Below are 17,370 nucleotides of genomic sequence, written 5' to 3'. Positions count from 1 at the left end.
ATTTACTTCTTTGGGACTGGCTGATTCCATCGGATATTTATTGTTACCAGACGAATCAGATGCAATCCGAAAAGCTGGTAATCGGAAACTATTCCTTTTTTCGAGGATTCAAGCTATACTAGTCATCAGTTCCGTAAGGGAGGACCTCCTGATATTTACGGAGGAGACGTGGGATCCAGAAACTATAAATTAAAAATTTAAATCCTCATACTAGACAGACAGAGTAATGAAACGTTCCGGATATTTATTTCAGGGGTATATCCTTGAACGAAGTTGAACGATTTCAAATAACAGAACTTCCTAGAAAACTGTCTGGAGCAGTCGATGAATATCGAGAACACAACTCTTTCTTCAGCTTCAAGCAGTGCGATTCACAACTATTCTTTTGTAAAAACAAACTTCATTGTATGTCTGAGTTAAAATATTTTTTGTTGTTATTTTCTTCAGCTGTCTCCTTTTCTTTCTTGTTGCAGATTTGATGTACGCTTCCAATGAAAATTATAAGTTTTCACATGACTTTTATTAAACATAATCAGCATGCGATTAATAGAAAAATGTAATGAATATTAAAATTATGTTGAATTAAATTTTATCGACTTTTCGCATAACTTGTATATGGTATGTTCATCAATATCATAAAGATTATAAAGATATAAATTTAGTTTTTATGTAGAGTTCCATTAAAGGTCATAAGTTGTCATATGTCTTTTGTGAAATACCATCTGCGTACGATTCATAAGACACATCCAATTAATATAAATTATGTAACGAGTTAGGTTTCATCGGATTTCCATATACATTATATGGGATATTCTTATAACTTTCATTATGGTAACGTCTATTTAGATTTAACGAACACTTTAAATAAAGATTATAAGTTTTCATATAACCTCTATAAATTATATTCTGTATACGATTCATATGACAAATCTGATGAATATGAGTAAGATTTTCATTTCAGTGGACGGTGAAATTGAATGATTTGTGGTACGGTAGGTCCCCAATCCTCCGTATTCTCCAGAACTGGCCCATGCAACTTTTATTTATTTCGAAATCAAAAAATGTTTTTCCAGGGAAAGTGATTTTCGTCAAATGCTGAGGTCATTGCAGAAACAGAATATGTATATATATATATATATATATATATATATATATATATATATATATATATATATATATATATATATATATATATATATATATATATATATATATATATATATGTATATATATATATATATATATATATATATATATATATATATATATATATATATATATATATATATATATATATATATGTGTGTGTGTGTGTGTGTAAATACATTAGAGTGGGACAAGGTTGTATTGGAAAAAGATGAAAAGGAATATTGTCTCGCTCTACCAAATTGTTCGTGTTCTTTCTGGATCCCATATTTTATCTCTATTGGAGAAACTATATTTTCGTGCCCGAGGTTTATAGTTTTTATGGGTTTTAGTAAATCGGCTGGAATTCACCGTATAGACTCAGTGCTTGTATTATTTTCGTAGGAAATTTAACGAGGAAGAAAACCTTCACCGCAAAAATAATCCAACATTTGAAGAAAAAGTTATTAAAGGAAAATCGACACAAGGTACAAATTATGGCTCATTTCTTGATATTTATAGTACCCCTGTTTCTAGTGATCGTTATATGATTTGATTTTTAGAGTTTATAGGTTTTTTTTTCTTGTAGAAAATCAGTTTCCTCTTACTAAATCCCACACAAACTCGGACCTCGGACGCAAAAATATATTTCCTATGATCTAGCTAAAATTTTGCATAGTTCAAATGGGATCCAAAGCAAACACGAAAGATATAGCGTTCTTCTGTATTACCATTACAATAAATATTATATCAAATCTTGCTTCTGAATCAATAGCTTGTTTAATCATATTTTGAAACAACATCTTACAACTGAGTGTATTAAATGCATTATTATGATTCAAAGTACCGAAGTCTTACGTAATTCTCCAAAAATTCCACTTGTAGCTTGAAATTGAAATCGGCGATGATTTTTTCAAGACAAATGTCATGCAAATACTGAAATCGTCAAGATATGGTGCATTCACGAGTAGAAAATTAAAAAACTTGACATTCTGGGGTATGGGCAATTTTTGAGTTCCAGAATCCCGTATTTTTTGGCATCATTTGAATTTCTAAGTTATCTAGCTCAAAAAAATATTTCCGATTCCAAACTCAGTTTTGAACGAAGAAAATTGAATCGGATAATTTTATGTTGAAATAAGGTCTAAAAACGTTTTAAAATAGTTAAACGAAATATACCTTTTCACTAAACCAATTTCATTATTCCAACGTGATTCAATGAAACGATAAAATCAATCTGTTAAACTATTCAAATCAATCTCACAACTGAATCAATTTACCCATCTTTAATGTCTACCCTTTCAATGTACGACATTTAACGATTGCACCCTATATGTGTGAACCTGTCTTTTTTCTCTATAGCAGCCGTTCGCTATTCAATTTCAAAAGGGAAAACAGTGTAATGGGATGAAAAGCACTGGTAAGCAAGGGTGATACAATTTTAAATAGTGGGATGATGCTGTATGACGAGAGTAAAAGAGCGCAAATAGAAGCATAAAATAAAAAAAACGATGGAATGAGTCGCAGGGATTCATGAAAATTATGTGTATAGTTACTAAATATTAACAATAATATGAATTTACTAACACAGAGAAAAATAAGCGTTGCTACTGTAATGTTCTATCGCTCTATTTTTTTTAAGAAGAAAAGGGGCGCCCGAACAAGAGCATGTATACGATCAAATGTAAAAATGCGAATAATACAGGGGCTGTTTTTTGTGTTTGAAAAATATTAAAATGTAGGTAAGAGTTATGATGTGGAGTAAAAAAGTTATTCTATATATCCAAAGCACATATAAACCATAAAAATCCGCGAACTGAGAAAATTTCATAGGACCTGATACTTCGCGTGTAGGCGGTGTTAGAATTTATAGCGTATCTAATGTGCGTGACACTAATACTGTTGTTATTAGCGACAGTGTAATATCCTTGTACATTCTTCTAAAGAGTCTTATTAATAAGTTACTTGAGTAACGAAAAAAAAACACTTGGAATTTAGGAACGATTATATTTCTTAGCGACAATAAAATAATTATACTAATCCTCAAAGTTGTAAAAGGAAAAGTTCACAACAGTCTGTTTAGCTTAGCTCATCAAACGTAATGATCAGTGGGCATAATAGTGAACACTCCTTGTACGCATCACTTAAAGGGGTACATCCTTGCCGTTATGCAAGGGAGCGATGATGCCGCGTCATGTAAGATGTGTTCGTGGCTGTTTAGTGATGAAAGTTACGAAAAAATATAATTTTTGATACATATAGTACCTCCCGTGCCATCCTCGCGATTTTCATTTCACAACGGCAGTACAGTCAAGCCGAATGATGTGTATCTGTGCGACTTTTTTTTTCGCCGTTCGTATTTTTACTTTTATTTTTCGATGTAGAAAAACTGGGTGGATTTGTATTAGTGATGGTGTAAGGTCGGATGTTGATGGTTTGGGAAAAGCGGAAAGGAAAAGAAGTAGATTTTTTATGTAGCTGCTACCGCCTGGTGGTACCGCTCCTCACTCGCGGATGCTGCTCTTCGGGAAAACTGTACCTCTTGTATATAGAGCACACAGCAATATTAGTAATAATGTACATACATAAGGAAAAACAACACATTATTACATACAATTTTCGTTTTTCCAATAGAGAAAAAATTGGTGTAGCAATTCAGCACAAGATCCCTAACCGCCAAACCGAGCATACACGCAATTACATCCGCGGTCTTAGTTCGTTAGATTTTTATTTATTTGTAAAAAGGAAGTTATTGGAACAGTAATTTTAATAACATAATACTTACGAATTATACGAACTTCGATACGAAAACAAAAGAATTTATATTGGGTTTGGTATTTTTAAATCATGCAAGCTGAGATAATGCGATATCAAACACAAAATCTCTAAGTGTGCTGCCGAATGGAATTGACTGGTCTAGTCTAAGCGAACGCGCAAAAATTGATAACGCGAAGGGAAAAAACTGAAATAATTAGCTCACCGCTCTCGCCAAAAATTTGGCAAAGAGAATCATCAGAGCTGTTTATATATGTGATATTACCCGAGAGTAGACGGTGAACGCGAAAAACTATATACATAAAAAACAACTACACCATTCGCAAAATGTGAAAAAGTGTAAAAAAATAATTTTTTTCGCCTTGATTGTGTGGAAGTTTTCTATCCTTTTTTATTACTGCAGTACATGCTCTATTTTTCGCATTTTCGAACCACTGGTTACAATATTTAGTTTGTGCTCTGTGTCGGCATTACCAGGAGAGTCGATGCAGTGAAAAAATAATACCGTAATACCTCATTTCGGCATTTCTTAGTGACTTAATTTGACTGTGTTATTACTAGTGCAATTTAGTTTTGTGTAAAGTGATACTATTTTCTACTGGTATAAAGTGGATATTTGGTCTACCATTTAACCGTTAAGTCACTCTGGAATTAATTTGACAAAAACGTTCAAAATGTGGCAATATGTAACGTAGTGATACATTATGTTTACGTCATCATGGATATACTACACAGAAGAGTTACGAAATTGAAATTACATTACAAATGTAATTGCAATCAAAAGTATATTAAAAATAGAACATGTGTTTACCGAAAGTCTTTGAATAACTACTAACAGTTGGATATCTAGTCAAAACTCGGTATACGAAGACCGTCTTACAGGTAAGGTTTTAATATGTGGTCGTTATCAGCTATAACGAGGTTTTCGGCTTTCTTGTCTTCAGACTCATGCTGAAACGGGGTTTCTACTGTTTATCGCATTCTCTTATCAATTCTGGCAACGTATGTTTCTTCCAGTAAAAAAGAAACTATATGTATTTAACTGTTTTCAAAACCATTGTGTACTCAAGTGCTATACTTACTGAAAAATACTCGATGAGCAATGAGTTTTCTCAAGGCGGTACTGTTACCGCATGTTTCAGTACAATATGACAAAAGAATTTGTAGCGGCACCCGTATAGTAGATTACTCCCTAAATGATTGTTCATTACTCCCTAAAGTAGAACGGATACTTATCTTCGTTCCACTACAAAAGAAATAAGCATTCAAACCGTTTTTAAATTTATAATGAACTAGAAAACAGTATTAAGGATTTTTATGTATCTTTATGGTATGTTGAATTGCAATTAAAATAAAAGTGCTTGTTATCAGCGGTCCTTGAATATATGATTTAGTGTGGCATCTTGAGACAAAACCGAGCTGATAAGAGTGAGTATGTATTCTCCACTAGTAGTACATATGCAATCGTCCAAAATTTGAGCAAAATGTGCAGATATTCCGTTCACATTACTGAAAATGACGATACGTCTCTTCTTATATAAAATTTATTCATTCGAGTACCAAAGACTCGCATTTGATACTATTTTATTACGAAACATAAATATTGTATCTACAAATAAGTACAAATGAGTCGATTGCTCTTTAGTTCAAATTTTCGAATCGTTCTTCTATTGCCATCCACTCGATTTTTTTTTCATTACCAAACTGTGTAGTTATTTTTCCAGTCAGTGATATGTCGCAACTAGCGTACTGTTCGTTTCGTATCGCTCTGGACCGATACCATTCATAGTCCAACGTCGACTAATTCCAGTGTTTTATGTTAATGCCTATTTGATCACTATTTCAACAATATTTATGTAATAAATAATAAATCTTTTTCTTTTTAATTAGTAAAACAATTACGTCAAATAATCGATCAGGGAAAAAGTTACTACCAAAATAAACAACCTTGTTTTGTGACATTTTTGAAATTTTTTACCGATTAGTATACATTAACTGCGCATCTCGGAAGAGCGATTGAAGCGACACCACAACGACACATTAACGCGGTACGCTATTGCATCCCTAACCATAGTTTCACAAGCTGAATGCGCAAAATTTGTTTCTAGGGAACTATTTTACGCGAGCCACCAGCTTACGAAAACACGAAAATTTGTATTATCTCATTTTATGTTATTCGCAACGCTGTTTTATTTCATATGGACTTATCTACTTTAGATCTACAACTAAAACATGTCAAGCGCAACGCTGAGATCTAGTTCTATTTTTCCAGCACAAATTTGAGACAGATTTAAAACTGCTCGACGAAATTGTTTTAAATTAATGAATATTTGAAACACGAATAGAACACTGTTTTAAATTTTTTTTCACGTGAGTGTCTGTAACGAAATCTGCCAGAAGAGGTGTCAAAGAGTCGAAAAACGAAATTATCAATATTAGCTCTAGTATTAGTACTCTAGCTCACAATGATCCAGAAATTCTAGAAGTTCCTGTAAAAAATTCATATCGTTTCCGAAACCATTAATTTAGTTTGTTTGTTTCTGATTTCAAACATTATAGAAACAACACCAATACATTTAGAGAAATATATAGAACAGATTTTAAATCTTCGCGTTGAGATCATCAAGCTGGAGTTTTAGTTTTGACAGTTTTAAATTATACGACAGCCTGTCATTTCAGAACAGATATCCATCACCGCGTTGCGAATAGCCTCAGAGGTTTCGTCACTTCTTATCGTTTAAACAAATTCGCGGAAATTTGCCGCATTCAATCCACCAATCAGTTATTACTGTTGTTACTCCGCATTTGAATATTCTGGATTCAATGTGTTTTTATTTAACAATTTTCATTTTAATAGACACACGGCTTGCATAAATATTCAATTGTGTCGATCATTTTCAAATAAATTTTAAATATTTCAAACATAACAAAATATTTTAACAAACTTCTTGTTTCCACAACAGTACTTGAACGAATTCTGAGATGTTTCAATTCTCTTATATTGCACCCTCCATATTTTATTGTAGATTTATACACTATCATATGTTTCAGAATTAATAAGGGGATATTTTTACGCCTCCCAATAGGTTTCAGGAGCACTAAGCATTTTATCAAAAATTAAGTGCCGTTTCGATAAAACTTGCAGAAACAATTCGTGTAGTTTCAGGAAAAAAAATTTGCACGATTTCTGGAATAAACTCACTATTTTAAACGGCTTTTGTTTTCCGATTTTAAATTAATCAACAATTATGATTACTGTTTATAGTATTGTGAGATCACAAACAGTGCTGCCTTAATGAATCCTGCGAAACAAATCTGCAATGGAAAAATAACTACCATCGTCATCAGTAAAGTATGTTAGAGTGCTACGTGTATTAGAGAATCTGAAGACACTCTTCTCTAAAAGTGTATTTTCATATACATTTGAGTACATCCCGAGCAGAGTGTGAGATCAAATAGAAAACTCATTTTGATGTTGTGATGTTCGCATTTATCGATTACTCAATTTGCTGTTGTTTTGGTCGTTTTAAGTGGCAAAATATCAAAATCGAAAGCAAAAAGATATTCCGATGATATCAAACAGAAGACTATTTTTGCTAACAGCGAAAGCAAACTGAAATCTAAATAAGATATAGATTTTTTCTTGTTGATAGCAAAACTAGTTCTCAATTTGAAGTAATTATCAAACAACGAAAACAAAACAGGAATGCATAATCAGTTATTGATTTGCTTTAAAAAGACATTACTGAAAACAAACAAGTCGCGAGCATAAGCTAAAAATAGATTGGGCAAAAGACCCGGGATAGTATACCTTTAGGCGATATTACTTGCAACAATAAAAAAGCGTCAAAAGCACCAACAACACCTCTTCTTCTCCACAGAGAGAGACTTGAGTTTCGAACCTAGGTGATTTGGATTCCGATCTTTCTGTGAATGCTCTGGACTGTCACGTTAAGCTGTAAGTAGATGGAGAATTTTCGATCATATGACTAGCAGTGTTGATTCGCAAAGCTGTATACAGGTATTTTTAGCCGATGTACACTCGTTTCGTCGCATCCGTCCCGCAACTATCGTGAATGGCAGTGCGGCTATTTGATAGGAATGAAAATGTGCTCTTTGTCTTTCTCGTATCCAGAAACTGTAGCATGTGAACATCATAATATCAAATTGAGTTATTTATTTGATCTCACTCTACTAGAGTATGTAATCATTTTGAAATACGAATTTCAAGGCTCAGAAGAGCGAGCGATTTAGAGTGTAGTCTTTTACAGCAAAAGCTCACTGGAGACGTGAACTAGGAATCTGACAATAACCAATCCCAGATCATATGTTATTTCGAATCCAAAAAAAATATCTTACTTATTTCGATTAATTGGGACAATGAACGCCACAGACAGCATCACACTGATTTAACAAGTTTTTAGTTCTTGTATGATTCGGGATCATTCGATGAAGATTAATTGCGGAGCGAACATTACACGGAAAGAAATACCAATAACCAATCATTTTAACTTATCATGAAACCATGAGCAATAACTCTTCTCCTATGAAAATTAATCATGATTCGAAAATGCGTTACTTGAGGAACGTATTTCTTTCAAAGCTCGTAACTCCAATTTTCTACCCGGATATCATTTTAAACGCTCTGCCTCAAGTGATGTGATAGATTGCCTAATAGATTGATGGTAAGGAAAAAAGCAGATATTGAAATGCAAGAACTACTGTTAATAATCTGTATTAATATTTAATAATCGTGTTGTTTTACCCACCGGCTGATAGAGAATTGATAACATGAAGATAATGAACCGAAAATTGACATCATAAGAGACTAAGCACGGCTACACTACGCTACGCATAAATATTACAACACCAGCTGTATTGATTCACCTAAATATTTTAAATAAGACGATTTTGCAAACGATGTTTTGGAAACATGAAAGGAAAAATCAATCCGCGTTATTTGAAAGAATTCGACATAGAGTTTCTTTTTAAGAGGTTTGATTTACAGGTGTTTTTTATGATGTTCGTTTAAGTGTTTAAATTCTGAAACACAAAATCAAAACTGGAGCAATGAACCAGACCCTGTCAGCTTGGAGCGAAATCAATCTTAAGTATAGGAACGCCATCGCACGGCATCACATTCAACATATCATGTCAATTATGTGGGTGCGCAGTGCTGCTATTTTGGCGCGCATGAATTTGACATTTCTCTTCCCTACTTCTATGTACGAGATTCGATGCGGACTCACCTGAGGGCATAATGCTCGCAAAAAAGGATGTTGTCAATGATTTATTCTGGAAATGTGAGAGCTGGATATCTTGTTAATATGACGTCTTTGAATGAACGCAAGTAAACAAGCTTCAAAAACATAATATTTTAATCGTTAATGATTCCGATCAAAAGAAGTTCGTCGTTCTTTTCACTATTATGCTATTGAAATGTACATCATTTGAGACATTAGTTAAAATCACGTAAAAAATACGTTCATCTCACCATTCCATTTAATTCATATTTGGAATCTTCATATTTTAGAACATTACGCCTGAATTTATGTTGCAGAAATTACCATCGTAGCAGAAACACGCCTGAAGTTATACCCATCGATGTCAAGTGCGTTACGTTTAAATTTCAGCGAAATCAATGAGAAGTTTTATTCATGGTGTATTGTCATACCATGAAAATATATTATTTTCCCCAAATCATGACTCGCTTTGCTCATTTCTAGAATCGGAATTCTGCCCGTGTAAGCAATTCATTTGCTTGCTTCAGATAAAATGTATTAAAAATATGATCTAGCTCAGAACCTGAAATCTTCAAAGCTTTTTTCTGAGGAAAGTTGTTCGGGATGTCAAGGTCTACATGTATGTTAGTTAGGAATTCATTCGCCAAGCGCTCCTACAGCGCTCGAAAGTTTCTGATAGAAGACATATTACGCTATATCTCTGAAACCTGATGATTTGGAACGTCGGTGATTGGAGTTAATAAAACTTTTTCAATTTTTTTTTTTCATAAAACGCGCTAAAATGCAATTAAATATTCAAACTTCCTGTGACTCAAAACCATACATATTAAGTAAGACGGTAAAAATGTATGTAAGTTTAAATATTTGTAACGTCATAACTTTGGAATTACTGAACGGATTGCCACCAAACTTGGCACAGGTACTTCTTGCATTTCATAGATGGTCCTTGGAAAATTTTTATACGGGAGGGAGCGTAGCAAGTGTCATTAATAGGGGGTGGGTCATGGAAAAATTCATATAACCTAACGAGAATCGATACGTTTTGAAGACCATAGAAATATTTTGCATACCTTATATATGACGAGGGGTGCTCTTCAGAGATGATCATAAGTGTATTTTTATGGGGAACGGGGCCTAGCAACGATCTTTAACAGGATATCATGAAAAAGATTATATAATTGGATGAGTATCGATACTTTTTGTAGACCATACACAGTTTTTGTAAAACGCAAAAGATAAATCGAACATAACTCCAAAACAACCCAATAGATTATTAACTTTCTTGGCACAAGTAATTCTTGCTGTTCATAGGTTCTTATAAGAAATATTTTAAAGAGGTGGGGGGTGGAAGAGGTGGTGGTTGCAGTAAATGTCTGCTAACAGGGGGAATTTGAGGCAAAATGTTTCGAGTTTTACGAAATCGAAATTTTTCGACAGGCACAGATATTTATTACAACTAAGAGAAGATAGTAAGTGTCTATTGAAGAAGCTCTCAGCTCAATTGTTTGTAAATATCTGAATAATTCCATAACAACTCAGTAAATTATCACCAAACTTGGCAGAGGTACTTTTTTACAATTCAGAGGTGGTAATAATTTTTCTTGTCGAAATCAGATATTCATTGCACAGGTGAACAAAAGGTTGGAGTTTGTAGCAAGTGCCTCTAAAATGAGCTTTATTGTTAAATTTATCTAATTTGTCGACAAACGAGGGAAGCAGAAGGATATAGACTAGGAGAAAAGTGTCTGAAAAATCAATTTTCATTACGCCCCAATCTTTTTTACGAACACAGATACTTTTTACACTACTCAGAGAGCAGAGAGCTGCAAGTTCACTAACAAAAGGGGAGTTCAATGTAAAATTCATTCGACGAGAAACGATACTTTTTGATTAATACAGATACTACCTTCACATCAAAATAGATTAAAGGGTTAGTTCAAGGAAGGAGTGTAGCAAGTGCCCCAAAACCAAACATGGGAAGTATAAAGTGAACTGATAGGATTTTACGAAAAAATTGTACTTTTTGATCTTGTCTTTCTTTTCATATCAAGTTCCTGAAAAAGGTCTTTCAGTGGCTGACGATCAGCGAGATGAGAATGCCCAAGCCGCTCGAAAGAGAATGAGGCCTTTTGGCCGGAGCTGGTGAAGGCCAGGAGATCGCTAAAGGAGATGAACTAACTTCAGATAGACGTAACACCAATGATCGTCAACCTATCCAATGTCCTCCAGATGTGTGGCGCTACAACAATAGTCTCGCAAGCAAAAATATAGAGAATTATTGGTGTAAAAGCTGCAAAAGTGTTGACAAAAATCTTTTCCTTGATCACGGTTATGGTTCCGGACAACTGCCACAGGAAGTATTTTTGTAAAACGCAACATAGAATTAAAGAAAAATTGTTCCATTAAAATTTATTTTTGCATTTTTGTATCGCCTTACGGAATTAATCTTATTTTGATGCAGTTATTAAGTTGTTGCTTTGGAATAATCAATTTTGGAGTTTCCCAAAATTTTTGCCTCGCAAGTTTTTTTTTTCAAAAGTAACAGCAAAAAGATAATATAATGTGATATCAATTGAAAAATTGATGAGCTGAGATCAAATTAAGATTTCAATGTGATGTTGCTATCATAATAAGATTTCGATTTGCTATCGTTTTGATGTTTGACTTTGCTCGGGATATTAGTGATTCATTCAAAACATACATTTTGGAAGCTTCGTATAAATAATGCCTCATACCTCAACACCAATGCATTTTAAAGAGCTCAAGTGTTCGGCATATTTTCTTGTAGTAACATGTTCTATAACTTTTCCAAAGGCATGAATTCAAACAATGTATGCAAATTAAAATTGATCACCTACTTGAAGGCAGATTAATGACAACTTTGATTGTGTCTGAAGAAGGGGACAATTCCAAACAAAAATTCATATGAATGCAATGAAGCCCCGAAATCAACCTTTGAAGCACAATCAAAAGAGTGTGTTTTGGCGAGATTGTGACCACAGAGCAATGGAATTGGGAGAAAAAGTTACTTACACAAAAATAATGATACCACCGTTAAAAGTATGAGGATTTTAACAATCTATGGCTAATTCCATAATTATTACGTTTTCAAGATCAATTGTGACAAATATTGTTACACTGAAAGTTTTGACATGTACATATAACTCAAAAAGTACATCAAATCGCAAAACCTATCAATAGCGTTCTGGCTGACGAGGAGAAAGTCGGGCGCATTGTGTCAGCGTAAATATTCATAAAAGGTTTGGAAAACATTTCTCGATGAACATTAGAAAAGGTCCCAGGTGCAAATGACAGCTTCTCTTGGTTTACTTTCTCTTTCAATTATTACGGTAAATTCCAGTAATTTCCAACAAATTCTACAGTTTCTATCGAAAGTTGATGGTTTTTGCTATTGTCCTATGTGAAGGTTTAGATGGGAGGATTGCTGAGTGAGTAGTAATACTCGAAAGAGAAAGTTAACAAAGAGAAACTCTCATTTGCACTTAGGACCTTTCCTCGTGTTTGTCTTCATTTTATTCTAACAAGATTACACTATATGCCATACAGCATACGCAACAAAAGATTTTTGTGTTGAAAATTTGTGCAAAACAATAATTTTAATAAAAGACTTTCCTATTCTATTGCGAATTGAGAAAAGGTTATTCTATTTATTCATCGATTCAGTTCGTGCAACCTGCATGATTCTGCGCAGTCTCAAAATAAAGTCAACCAAAAGTTACATGGACTTAAATCTCAATTATATTTTAGGGAATTCTAATACCATACCATATGTTTTCAAGAAATGATAATATCACTATCATACACCGTTGTCTTAAAGTCTCAGTTATTCAAGAAGTAAAGATATACAACAAACCTCAACGGGCTTCACATTTATGAACGATAAGAAGCAAATAGAAGGCTGGTTCGATTTCAACCTCTGGGGTGTATTTTGGCAAATAAATTCACTTTGATTTTTCAAATCTGTTTTTCGTTGGATAAAACCATATTGATAAATGCACGTCAGAACAAAAATATAAATAACTTCCTCGCGAATTGGTATTTTTATATTTTCTCGCAAATTCGTATTTTCACAATTAATTTCTATTTTTTATTCGTGATTGGCTACAGGTAAGCAATAAATTCTGATCATTTTTTTCTCTACTAACATCGACCCTTTGCCGATTTTTAAAATTCTCTGGATATTTTACTCGTTAGAACACTCATTGATTGCAGAGACAATCGACATTATCTTCATTTCTACTGTCACAACTTGTGACTAAATAATAATCGGACAGCATACATACTTAAAACTGAAACATAGCTTTTTTCGAAATACTCGGTTAATTATTTCCGATTTTTGGATAATGTTATACTTATATTCGGTTATGTAAACTACCGTGTTTACCAGCAATTAGTCGTTTTATCGAAATCAGCGAAAGTTAATAATATCAACTTACCGGATACTTAGTATTCAGCTTTTAGACAACCGAAATTCGACGATTAATCAAAGTATCCATTTTTCTTCAGTGCAAAACTAAGCGATGTGAGTATGTGCAATTAGTATCAAATAAAAATTGTATCCGAATATAGCGATATGTTCCGTGATATTAAAACAAATTTGTTCAATATTTGGTGATTATTCGTGACACGAAATTATCCAGAGAATCCTTACATACACGGGAGAAAGATCCTCGCAACGCTAATCTACTGCATGAAATTGATTGGACTCCGGTATGATATTTTTCTTTGAATATTCAATGTTTTATTGAGCCATTACTTTCATTGTAGCCGGAATCTGATTTCTTGCGGAAAATCGAATTGTGTTCCCTACTGTAACTAACATGGAAGTGCATTCTACGGTGTATGTGTTTGGCAGTATTTTCTTCATGTGATGTATTGTTTCTTATTTTATATTTCCGAGTTGAACGGTCAACATAATGTTGAAATAAATAATTCTATGGTAACGAGTTGGAATGTTTATTTTATATTTACAATTTTATTTTAATTAATTGATTGAAATCTCGGCATAAACTCACATGCATGAATACTGATAAGTTCGGTAATTTGTTTCTAGAAGGGACGAAGATCTCGGTAGTGTATAGTCTTCTCGAAACCGAAGATCTCGGTAAATGCAAATTATCTGTTAAAGTTTTTCCGAGATTCGGGAAAAAAAATCTAAGTGTTTAAAAATTGTGAATTATTCATTTACTCCAATCAACTTGAAGTCCGGAGACTTTTAGCAAAGAATAGTAAGACTTATCTGTTTATGTTTATGTCAGCGCTCTCTTATTTTTTTACTTCAAGAGGGAAAAGGAATATGCGACCCAAAACAAATCAGGCTATCAAATTTTTAAACAAACTATTTCTTTATATTAGAATTTAAATCATATATGAGCTCAGTCCCTATATCTATATTTATATATATATATATATATATATATATATATATATATATATATATATATATATATATATATATATATATATATATATATATATATATATATATATATATACATATATATATATATATATATATATATATATATATATATATATATATATATATATATATATATATATATATATATATATATATATATATATATATATATATATATATAAAGGATATTTCTTGTGTATATATAGATGAAACATTGCTTCTCACAAAATAATTTCTATGGCGACGGAAGATTTTGTTTTAATTTCAGCTGGTTGTTACTCATGCACTACTTAGAATACTTAGTAACAGAAGCGCAGGATATTGCACGTCTCGAACACACAACAGGCACAGTGCTTGAATGGCACGATCTAATTGGCGTAACGAAGCCTTGCGCTCCGTTACTTCTGCACGGAACCCCTCGCGATCGTGAAACAACCAAAATATTAGTTGTTTTTCTGAATTTGATTGGTTAAAATTTGGTACAACTAATCGATTGTTGTTTTTCTAAACTGTCATTTTTGTTTTTCGATCAACAAAAACGTTGGTTGAAAAAAAGATGCTGTCAGTTAGTCAAGACACACACCTTTCAATTTCAATAAAAAATTTAGTTACAACAACCGACCTTGTTTTTGATTTAACAGTTATGTGAGTTAAAAAACAAATCGGTTTTAGTTGTTTCAGATATTGCGATTAGCTATTTCAACTTAAGCAAAATTATTGATTTTGAATGACAATAAAATATTCCTTATTGATATACTTTCTGGTTTTTTAAATGAAAATTCGGTATGTTAAGATAAATAAAAAAATATGTAATATTTAATATAAATAATCTTTTAGTAGTGCTGGTGTCAACTAAACTTTCTAATTGTGACCACTATATTACTTACGAACAAAAAGTCGAACCAAATGCACTGATTTTTATTTTTTGAGCCATTTGCAACTTACAGTTTCAACAGATTATATGAATGAATATTAAACATTTTCAATTTAATCACTTTGTTCATACAATTTTTGTACATGACTTGAAAATAACATGATACTCATTCATTAACATGCATTTCACGATGGAGAATCAAGTTGATTTTAAGACCAAAATTCAAACGCATACAATTCACTGGGTTCTAGTTTTGGTTAAACACATTTTGTTAATTGCAATATCTCTAACGGCTATCAGTTCTGTGCACAGCACTACTTTATATCAATCGTTTCTTCTTGTAACACCAGAGCAGTAAAGATGTAGATAATTTATCATCACATTAATATTCTGACAACTAGTATTAGGAACGTTACTCTTCACGAGTTTTACAAACGTATAATAAGCGAATTTCGTTTGCATGAAAATGTTTAAGAAACGCATTAGAATTTCTACTAAAGGAATGGTTGATTTTCCATTGCGATTTTTGTTTTGCTTTGTGCTGTTTTTGACATCAGACAGCATTAAAAATCACATATGTTTTAACTACTTCAATATGTGCAAATCAAATAGCAAATTGGTTTAATTATTAGTTAAAACAACAACTGCAAAAATCAAAAATTGCGAAATCTTAATTTTTTGATTCGAGGGTTTTCCGTGTGGGTATGATATTCAAACTAACTATATTAATGTGTTTTAATCAGCACATTCAACTTTTATAATATTTTTATTATCATTATACTATTATTAATCACAGCAAGAATGTTGATGATATTATTCCAATACTACGCTATTATTAAATAATTTGAAATATAACACTAAACAAGAAATCTTAAAAAAACTGACTCAACAGACACGTTCTCCACGTTATTGGGACATTCGTGACTTGCCATGGCTTCTTATCATTTTCTTAATAGGGAGGGAAAATTGAGATGAACATGAAAAGGAATCGTGTAGTGCATGAGGTGGAAAAACATCACACTAAAAAAGGAACAAATCTTTCTGTACCCTTGAAAGGATGCTGAACGATCTGCAGATGTCAAAATGCACATTTCAAGAAGCCTCCAAACGCTTTGTAGCGTGTATGTAATCGAACTCCGGATAATGTCGGTTTGGCTGTTCAATGAATAGGGCCTTGGTATTACAAGTCCATTGTCGTGCATTCGAAACCCGACCAGAAAGGATTCTTAATGTCGGTAGGATCGTAACGCCAGCCATGTAATGATCCTATACAAATATATGTACTGATTTTTCTCAAAGATGACTCCATCGATTCTTACAATCTTAGATTCACATGAATGGTCTTATGGTCCCTTACAAACCTTCTGACTACCGGTTCCGGAATTAAAGGGTGATATATGTAAAAATTCCAATTTCAAATTACTTATTCACTTTTCTCAGAGATGGTGTGACCGATTTTTACAAACTTAGATTTAAATGAATGGACTTATGGCACTTTATAAAACTTATGATTTTCATCTGGATCCGACTTCCGGTTCCGTAATTATAATGAAAGTGTGTGAAAAAAATTACACCCTCTCTAATGAGAAGATTCAAAAACCCTTCTTAATCCACCTAGTGGTGTGATAATGCCTTTCTCTTCTTTCATAACAGTCTCATGAAAATATATTTCATACTTTTATTAAATAATATCGGACACTAATTTTGACACCAACTGATTCAGATTGATTAGAGTATTTCACAAAAGCATTCTTCAGTGTTTATGTCACACATTTGTGTTGCCTATTTGTATGAGAAGAGTGATGCCAACCTGAGAAAAAAAATTTTGTTTTCAAAATCGACTTTCTGGGACTTAGAAAAAATATCCCAGTGTTGATTTTTTTCAAAAATTTTTTTTTTGAGAAAATACT

At 32.7% G+C, this 17,370-nt stretch overlaps 1 protein-coding gene across 5 annotated transcripts in view; it reads left to right on the top strand.

Annotated features, from left to right (window-relative positions):
- Positions 1 to 17,370, top strand: part of LOC131440628 (broad-complex core protein isoforms 1/2/3/4/5) — a 294,222-nt gene that overhangs the window by 190,379 nt on the left and 86,473 nt on the right. The window contains exon 1 of one of the 5 annotated variants that reach the window (XM_058612078.1): positions 3,775 to 4,782. The exons of the other annotated variants lie outside the window; for them this stretch is intronic. The gene's annotated coding sequence lies outside the window, so the exon portion shown is untranslated. Of the gene's footprint in view, positions 1 to 3,774; positions 4,783 to 17,370 lie in introns of those variants that run through there. 5 annotated transcript variants of the gene reach the window in all.

Source organism: Malaya genurostris, chromosome 1 (genome assembly GCF_030247185.1).
Source record: "Malaya genurostris strain Urasoe2022 chromosome 1, Malgen_1.1, whole genome shotgun sequence".
Lineage (NCBI taxonomy): Eukaryota > Metazoa > Arthropoda > Insecta > Diptera > Culicidae > Malaya > Malaya genurostris.
Note: the sequence above shows the minus strand (reverse complement) of the source record. Positions and strands in the feature narration are given on the sequence as shown.